The 9,453-nt window shown below is 49.8% G+C and overlaps 1 long non-coding RNA gene across 1 annotated transcript; it reads right to left on the minus strand.

Annotated features, from left to right (window-relative positions):
• Window positions 1-2,084: 2,084 nt before the first annotated feature.
• Window positions 2,085-7,556, minus strand: LOC125612650. Its single transcript, XR_007343139.1, has 3 exons — window positions 7,444-7,556; window positions 4,449-4,549; window positions 2,085-3,118 (listed from the first exon to the last, which is right to left on the minus strand). It is a non-coding gene; the product is annotated as an uncharacterized LOC125612650 (long non-coding RNA).
• Between the last annotated feature and the right edge of the window lie 1,897 nt (window positions 7,557-9,453).

Raw genomic sequence — 9,453 nt, forward strand, 5'->3', positions numbered from 1 at the left:
GTCCACTAAGCCTTGGAGTCAGGGAGCCTCACCCTCCCACTTTATTCTATTCCTGTGCTAGATCCTTTAGCTCTGCAGTAAACTTTAGAGCAATCTAGAAAGAATCCTGCCTGTGTTTTGATAGGAATCACATTAAACCCATTTATCAGTACGGAGTGGATGGGTGTCTCTTGAGCATTCCCATCCACGAACACAGTAGCTCTCTTTGCTTTTAAGTCTCCTTTGATGTCTTTCATCAGAATTTTGTCACCTTTAGTATATATAAGTCCTATGCATGTTTTTTTATGATTCACTTAAATGTTTCATTTTTTTCATTACTGAAAATGGTATTATAGGTTTTTTTTTTTTCTTTTTGTGGTCCCGGGGATTGACCCCAGGGGCCCTCTATCACCAAGCTGCACCCCAGCCCTATTTTGAGACAAGGCCTCGCTAGGTTGCTGAAGCCAGCCTCAAACCTTCGATCCTCCTGCCTCAGCCTCCCGAGTTGCTGATACTACAGGTGTGCACACAGCAGCATTGGAGTTTGAATTCAGTGTTCCAAGCAGATTCTTGTCTGTTTGTTTTTCTTTGTGTCCAGCATCTACAACAGTCCCTGCCACACAGTAGGTGCTCAGTAAGTGCTTGATGACAGAGGGATGCATTCATTGCTGTTGCTTAGAACTATGTTGGCTTTTGTGTATTTGCCTTGTATCCTGTGACCTTGCTCACCTCCCTCAGCAGTTCCAAGACTATTTCTGTAGATTCCTTGAATCTTCTATGTGGATGATTATGTCACCGGTAAAGAGTTCTATGTCTCCTTTTCCTGAACTTTCCATTCCTTCCCTTACTTTTTCACTCAGTGGAACTCCTAGTAGTATGTTCAGTAAGGATGACAAGAGACGGCTGGCGTGGTGGCTCATGCTTGTAATCCCAGCGGCTCAGGAGGCTGAGGCAGGAGGATCACACATTGGAGGCCACCCTCAGCATCTTAGCAAGGTCCTAATAAACTTAGTGAGAATTTGTCTCAAAAGAAAAAATATTAATAGAATAAAAAGGAGTGGGGATGTGACTTAGTGGTTAAGCACCCCTGGGTTCAATCTCTAGTACCCCAAAAAAGGGAAAAAATGGAGGGGGGCTGTGGGTGTGGCTCAGTGGTAGAGCATCCCTGGTTCAGTCCCCAGCACCAGGAGGGCTGGGGATAGCCAGAGGGGAAAACCAAAGGCACGCTTCCCCGAGCAGCTCACTGGGGTCCTGTGAGGACCTGGACAGGCCTGGGGGGCAGGTGCAGGCATCCCCAGGGGCCATGGGACACCTGGAGGAGACAGTGGGTCCAGTCTCAGTACCTGGAAAAAGCTGGTGAGAGGACATTGTCTTCCTCCTGGTCGTAGGGAGGAAGCGCTCAGTGTCTCACCAGACGGCATCATGTGAGCCCCAGGTTTCACAGATGCTCCACCAGCTTGGGTGACGTTCTCCCCCATCCCTGGTTTTCTGAGAGATTTTGAAAAGTCACGAATGGCTGTTGAGGTTTAGAAAATGCTTTTTCTGCATCGATCGACAGGACCCAGGGCAGCTCTGTCTCGGCTCCTCCCTGGGATCCAGATGAAGGTGCAGCCCCCAACAGGGACATTTGACAGTCTCACAAGGGAGAGATCAGAGCCTGCGGTGGGTATGCTCAGGCTCCTAGAGACATGTCACTCCGCTTCCACCCGCACTGCCCTGGCCCAAGCAGGTGACATGGCCAAGCCTGAGATCAATAGGTAGAGATTTATAATATTCCCCAAGAAATGGATTCCTGCTGGGTGCGGTGGCGCACGCCTGTCATTCCAGCGGCTCAGAAAGCCAAGGCAGTTGGATGGCGAGTTCAAAGCCAGCCTCAACAACTTAGTGAGGCCCTAAGCAACTCAGTGAGACCCTGTCTCCAAATAAAATACAAAAATGGCTGGGGATGTGGCTCAGTGGTGGCGCATCCCTGAGTTCAATCTCCGGTACCAAAAACAAACAAAGAAATTCCTCATTTTGGAAGGGAAGAAACTATTGCAAATGATCAGACGGTCTAGGCCACCCTGGATTCATTTCCCTTTTGTGTGTGGGTGTGCTCCTGTGGATCGAGCCCGGGCCTCCTGCATGCTGGGAAAGCATCTACCACTGAGCCACAGCCCAGCCCCTCATCTCTCCCATTCTGGTTTCAAAATGTTTTATTCTTGTGCAGTAAGAGCTGTCTTGAGTTCTATTCAGATTGGATCCCTCATTGGCTGGCTCCCTTGCCATACTCTGAACAATGATCCATGGAAGATAGTGGCCAATGGAAAGCCCTAGAAGCAAGGGTTGAGGCCACAGGCTGCTCTCCTTGGTACCAAAGACCACCACACCACCACCTGCGAGTCTGCAAGTGGCCTCTTTGATGCCCATTTTATTTTATTTTATTTTTTTAGTTTGTTTTTTTCTTTTTGTACCTGGGATTGAACTCAGGGACACTCGACCACTGAGCCACATCCCCAGCCCTTTTTTATATTTGATTTGGGGACAGGGTCTCACTGAGTTGCTTAGGGTCTCATTAAGTTGCTGAGGCTGGCTTTGAACTCACGATCCTCCTGTCTCAGCCTCACAAGCCTCTGGGATGACAGGTGTGCGCCACTATAGCTGGCTGATCCCTGGTCTTTGATGGATACCTGTTAACTTCTCCAGCACTGACAGGTTGCTTTCTCTCTCTCTCTCTCTTTTTTTTTTAATGAAACCTCACATTACATATGAACAATTAGAGCCATCTTCTTGCAATATGAGATATAAATAAATTCATCAGGATGTTGTTTTAAGAGAGAACCCAACTCAACTTGCTTTAAAAAGCAGGAATTGGGGCTGGGGCTGTGGCTCAGTGGTAGAGCACCTGCCTAGCACATGTGAGGCACTGGGTTCAATCCCCAGCACCACATAAACAAACAAACAAACAAGTAAATAAAGAAGCAGGAATTTGTGATCTCCCATAACAGGAAGTCTGGGGTGAGGTCCATCAGGGCTGGTTAACTCAGGACATCGCACCAGTGTTACAATAATTGAGACTCTTCCCATCTTCGGGCTCAGCGTCCTCCGCATCCTCAAACTGGGAGTTCCTCACGGTCACAAGTTACAGGCATTCCATCCCCTGGCAAGGTCCAGAAGAAGAAAAGGGACAGACTTTACTGTGTGTCTCACTGTGAAGGAAACCCTTCCCCAACAGCCTCTTACCAGAATCCCCTTTGACCTACGCTAACATCTCATTAAAAATCACGACTCCAGCCGGGTGCCTTGTCTCTTGCCTGTAATCCCAGCGGCTCAGGAGGCTGAGGCAGGAGGATCGCGAGTTCAAAGCCAGCCTCAGCAACTCAGCAAGACTCTGTCTCTAATAAAATACAAAAAAAGGGCTGAGGATGGGGTTCGGTGGTTGAGTGCCATTGGGTTCCATCCCTGGTACCAAAAAGAATTTTTTTTTTGACACTCCACCCTGACACACGGCTCCTGACGGTCCCTGCCCTGTGCTCTCCTCCCAGCGTGGACCACCCCCAGCCCACGGTCAAGCCGCTCATCCCGGGGCTCATGGCCGTCTCTCTCTCCCTGCTAGAAGGGAAGTTCCCCAGGCAGGGGCTCTCAGCTGCTTTGCTCCTTCCCAGGGCTCAGAACAGTGCCTGACAGTAAGTGTTTGTTGGAGGAGTAAACGATTGTTGTGTTGCTCAAAATGGTGTCACATGCCCTAACCTAAACAGTCACTGGCAAGGGACCAAGATGACCCAGCGGGCTCAGACCAAGGATGGTCCACTTCTCAGAGTGGGACTTCAGAGGGGGTGGCCGTCCCATGGCTCTGTCTTGCTTGGGGTGAGTCCATGCCAACTTAATCAGAGAGACAAAGGTCTTATAAAGGTCCCCCCTCTGACCTCATCTCTGGCTCTCCACCTACCTCTTCACTCTGACGCCACAAACCCCTTGCCAGTCCTCAAATATTCCTTTGCATTGGCTGTTCCCTCTGTTCCTGCTGCTGGGGATGCTTTCCCAACCACCGTGCCCAGCCCTGTGTCCTCTTAAAAGGGACACTTGTGATTCCATTTATGGTTCACTCAGATACTCCAGGACACTCTCCTCCTTGCCAGATCCTCAACTCAAGCACATCCGCAAAGTCCTTTCTGCCAAATAAGGGCACATGTGCAGGTTCCTGGACAGGCCCTGGCGATCTTCAGAGACCGCGAGCTACTACCGTTCCCCTCCTCTGTGCACCCAGTTGTAGAAAGTCTAGATTTCCCTTTTCCTGGAGACCTGCGCCCTGTCTGACTCTCTGTCATCCACCCGACCTGTCTCTTACCAACCTTTGGGACAGGTCCTCAATATCTGTTCTTTTTTCAGTAATAGGGAACTTGATTGTGGCCAGGCCAAGGGCTGACCTGAGTCCAGACTCAGCTAGAGCTAAACTCTGACAGCAAGACATAGACAGGCGTGTCACCTACGTCACTTCTGGGATGAGCGCCCCCTTCAGCTCTCTCCCTCCTTCTCTTCTTCCATGAGTTGGTCATGACGCAGGCGTGAAGGATGGAGCCCAAGCAGCCACCTAAGACCATGAAGAGGAAGCCACTTATTGATGATCAAGCACAAGACACATGAAGCTTGGGCTCTGCCACGGGGAAGCCCCAGATGGCCTCGGCAATTCTCTCTCTTGATATGAAAAAGAAAAATATTCCTCATTAGTGGTAAAACCAAATACTTATCTGTGGGCAGAATAATGGCCCCCAGAGATGTCACTAGAACTGTGATTAAGTTAGACAGCAAGAAGGAAGTTGAGGTTACAGACGAAATTAAGTCACTAATCAGCTGATCTTAAAATACAGGCGTCCTCCTTCTTCCATAGTTTCACTTCCTATGGTCTCAGCTACTCATAGCCAACTGTGGTCTGAAAATATTAAATGGAAAATTCCAGAAATAAACAATTCATAAGTTTTTTTTTAGCACACTGTGTTCTGAGTAGCAGGATGTAATCTTGTGCAGTCCTTCTTGATCCAGCCTGGGACGTGAATCTTCCCTCTGTCCAGTGTATCCTCGATGTATATGCTACCTGCCCGTTAATCACTTAGTAGTTCTCTTGGTTATCAGATTAACTGTCATAGTATTGCAGTCTTTGTGTTCGGAAACATCCATTTTTCTTAAAAATTTCCCCAAAACACAAGAGTAATGATGCCAGCAATTCAGATATGTCAAAGAGAAGCCATAAAATGTTTGCTTTAAGTGAAAAGGTGAATGCTCTTGACTTAATAAGCAAAGAAAAAAAGTCCTACGCTGAGGTTGCTAAGAGCTGCTGAAAACCAATCTTCTATCTGTGAATTTGTAAAAAAGGAAAAGGAAATTCACGCTGATTTTTCTGTGGCACCTCAAACTGCAAAAATTACAGCCACAATGCACGATAAGCGCTTAGTCAAGATGGAAATGTCATTGAATTTCATCGTAGGTCTGTATGTAGAGGGAAATAACAGAGCACGTACAGAGTGGGTACCATCTGTGGTCTTAGACCCCCAGTGGGGTTCTTGGAACATATCGCCCATGGATAGGGGGTGGGTTGTTCCACTTTCCACGATGGTTATGCCTTAGATAACTGACTTAGAAGGAGAGAAGGCTGATTTTGGCTCACAGTTTGGGAGGTTGCAGCCCATGGTCAGTGGGTGGTGGTTTGGGGCCTGTAGCAGGACAGGACGTCATGGCGGGAGCATGTGAGAAAGTTAAGCTGATCACCTGATGGCACCCAGGTGCTAAAGAGAGAGAGAGAGACGCAGGACCAGGACCACCCCATGTGACCCAGGACTCCAACCAGGCTCCACCTCTTAAGTTCCACCCCCTCACAACAGCACCAAGGGCTGGTGACCAGGCCTTTCATACACGTGCCTTCAGGGGACACTTATTCCAAGCAGAACGTCACTATGGGAATCACCCTGCATTCTATAGGGGAGTCCAAAGCAATTACCCAGATCCTTTAAGGAGGAAGAGAGAGGCAGAAGAGGAGGATATGGGAAGGGATTTGAAGATGCTGCCGGCTTTGATGAAGGAGGAAGGCAGGTGGCCTCCAGAAGCCAGAAACCCCAAGGAAAAGGCCTCCCCTCACACACACTCCAGAGGAACCCGCCCTGTGACACCTTCACGTCAGCCCAGTGAGGCCCAGTTTGGACTCCTGATGCCCAGAACTGCAAGAATAAACGTGACGTCTTAAGCCACTGAGTTTCAGTCATTTGTTATGATCGCTGTAGGAAACTCACCAAAGGCTGGTTCTGGCCTCTTGCCCTGAATCTTTCTCCGTCTTCAAGATCCCTGATTAATAATAATAATCCTGCAGGGCACTGGGGCGCACGCCTGTAATCCCAGCAGCTCTGGAGGCTGAGGCAGGAGGATCGAGCGTTTAAAGCCAGCCTCAGCAACTTAGGGAGGCCCTCAGCAACTTAGTGAAACCCGGTCTCAAAATAAAAATCAAAAAGGTGTGGGGACCGTGGCTCAGTGGTCAGAGCCCTTGGGTTCAATCCTCAGCACCAATAATGATAATAACAACGACAACAATAACCCAAACCAACATCTTCATTAGCAAACTGCTGATCTCTTTTTGTGTGCCTGAAATGGTCTCAGCACACTGGGCTTTTTTGTCACATGGAAGCCACACAGCGATCCTATACAGAATCCATAAAGCCTTAAATAGAAATGTGGGGAAAGAAAAGGCTGAAAACCAGCACTCGAACGTCAATCTCAAGTGCTAGGAAAGAACAGCACAATAAAGGCAAAGAAAACAGAATAAAAGAAATAAAAGCCAAGTGCACAAAGGGAAGAAATGTTGTCACTGTCGTTGTTATTGAAATAAGAACGCATTAAAGGAGAAAACCCCAAATATGTAATACACAAGATCCACTAGGTCACCGGTTATTGTTGCTCATTTGGAAAGACTATTAAAAGGGGTGCAGCTGTAACTCATCATTGATTAAAAATAAAAAGCGGGGGTGCACCAACTACCAAAATAAAGCAAGTGCCAACTTCCCTGCAGATCTCAAAATTCCAAGCGGGTGCAACTAGTTTTTGAGTGAATCACGTTCACTTCGCGCATGAGGGAAACTGGAGCATAGAAAGGTTGATTACTCGCCCCAGGTCACACAGCGCGTAGGCAGCAGAGCCGGGATTTGAACCCGGGTCCAGTGATCCAGAACCAACTCGCTCAGCCTCTGCGCGTTGGCGCCACCTCGCGCCCGCTCCGGGATCCAGATTTCCCAGTCCAGCTTCCAGCGAGGCCCCGCCCCCTCTCCGCGCTCGGCGTGGAGGCCCCGCCCCCCTCTCCGCGCTCGGCGTGGAGGCTCCGCCTCCCTGGCCCGCAAGGACCGAAGCTGCGCCCGCCCGGAGGGTTGAGTCTCCTCGCCCGGCTCCTTCTGGACTTGGTCCGAGTTTCTCCCTCGTCACTTTCCTTCCTTCCCGGGCCTTGCTCACCTCTGTTCCCGCCGCAGGTTCCAAGTCGAGGCCGTGTTCTTGCTTGATCTGTCTCGGGGAGACTTAAAAGAGTGTCCCCGGCCGCCGGGCGTCACCTGGATTGTGCAGGAGACACAGACCGCGCGTCAGAACCGGCCCTGGGCGGGACCCTCGACCCTCCCGGCTACGGGCAATTTGGGTCACCTATGCATAGCTCTACCAAAGGTAGCTGTGGGACCCAGGGAACCTTGAGAAAAGGCACCCCTCACCTGCACGCAGGTGTGTCTGAGAAAATGGATGTCAACCGTGTCCTGACGTTAGATGGTGACCCATCTTCTTGTCTGTGTCGGAGAAGTTCATCTTAAGCATTTGGGTTCCAGGCACTGCCCTATGAAGATCCACCTGAGACACCCCCCCCCCAAAGAAATAAATGTTCTTTTTTCTAATCGCTAAGGTTTTGCAACCAGGAAAATTATATAAAATTTCCTTTTTTTTTTTTTTTTGGTACTCAGGGCACTTGACCACTGAGCCACATCTCAGCCCTATTTTGTATTTTATTTAGAGACAGGGTCTCACTGAGTTGCTTAGCGTCTCATTTTTGCTGAGGCTGGCGTTCCTCCTGCCTCAGCCTCCCCAGCAGCAGGGTGACAGGCGCCTGCCACTGCGCCTGGCTATAAAATATACTTTTAAAGGAGATGAGCAAATGGGATTATCAATAAAGAAAATCATCTAAATTTAATATACAACCAGTGATGTCTGAAGCCCTGGACCAAAGCCCAAGTTCTTGTGCATCAAAATCACCTGGGGGTGGTGGCTGGGTCCCACCTGGAGTCCCTGCTTTGGTGGGACTGAGTGGGGTTTGGAACTTAGTGTTCTAGCAGCTGCTGCTGCTGCTGGTCCAGGGACCACACTTTGAGAACCACTGCCTCCCAACCATTTATGGCTCCCTGAGGTCATATCATCCCTTAGGAATCACGGCCATGCTTGCAGATAATGACATTTCCATCAACAAGGGGCCACATTTAGGATTTGGTCCCTGAGATGGTTATCACCTAGTGACGCTTTAGTTTGTGTACGTATTCCAAGTTTGCACCACAAAATCGCCACACAGTTCTTGGAATGTGTCCCCATTGTTCAGTGACGAGTGACTGTACATAAAAATAATCCTGTTCGGTGACATATCATGACACAGTGGTAATGAGCTCTGATGGCCCAACATGAACCTCAGGGCTGATCTGACCAACACCCGTCGCACGTCAACTGAACCATGTGCCACCCGGTGGCCTGCCGTTTGCGCCTAGGTGCCATCCTGAGGGAGGCAGACGTCTCCTCTTTCCTCCCAGTGGCAGTGGCAGTCTGTGGCCATGTCCTTTTCGTTGTCTGCTGAAAAATGTGGAATCAAGGTTGTGGGATCTGAAGAGAGGGCTTCTTATTCTGTCTCCTAGACAAACCAAAACAGCGGTGGAGATTAAAAACTCAAGCCTGTCTCTCTCCCCACCGCTCGCCCCGAAGTCCTCTGCTAGCACTGTATTCACGTGGTGCCCAATTATTGACTTACCGTCCCACTTTCTCAAGGGCTTATGGGTTCCCCAAGGGCCGGACGCTCTTCGGTGTAAATTAAAAAAAAAAATTGTGTAGTGAAGAGAGGCCGATGTTTTCTAGCCCTGTGCAGTCTGTGCTAATAAACAGGGGGGATCACACCTGCGTGGAGCGCTGCACGCACGTGTGAGGCTCAGGTGTGCACGGAGAGTTCGTGGGTGCAGGGCTGGGGGCCGGGGCTGGGGGCTTGTTGGTGGGACTCCACTGTGTGCACATTCCAGTGAGGGTGTCGGTGAGCGTGTCCCCAGGCCGCGGATCAAGCATGCGTTGGCACTCAAGTGTGCAGACCTTCCAAAGTCACCAGTAAGGGGCTGGGGTGAGGCTCCCTGAGAGCCATGAGCCTAGAGCGCAGAGCCTGGGTTCATCCCCAGGAGAGAGAGAGAGAGAGAGAGAGAGAGAGAGAGAGAGGGAGAGGGAGAGAGAGAGAGAGGG

Source organism: Marmota marmota, unplaced genomic scaffold, assembly GCF_001458135.2.
Source record: "Marmota marmota marmota unplaced genomic scaffold, marMar, whole genome shotgun sequence".
NCBI classification, from domain to species: domain Eukaryota; kingdom Metazoa; phylum Chordata; class Mammalia; order Rodentia; family Sciuridae; genus Marmota; species Marmota marmota.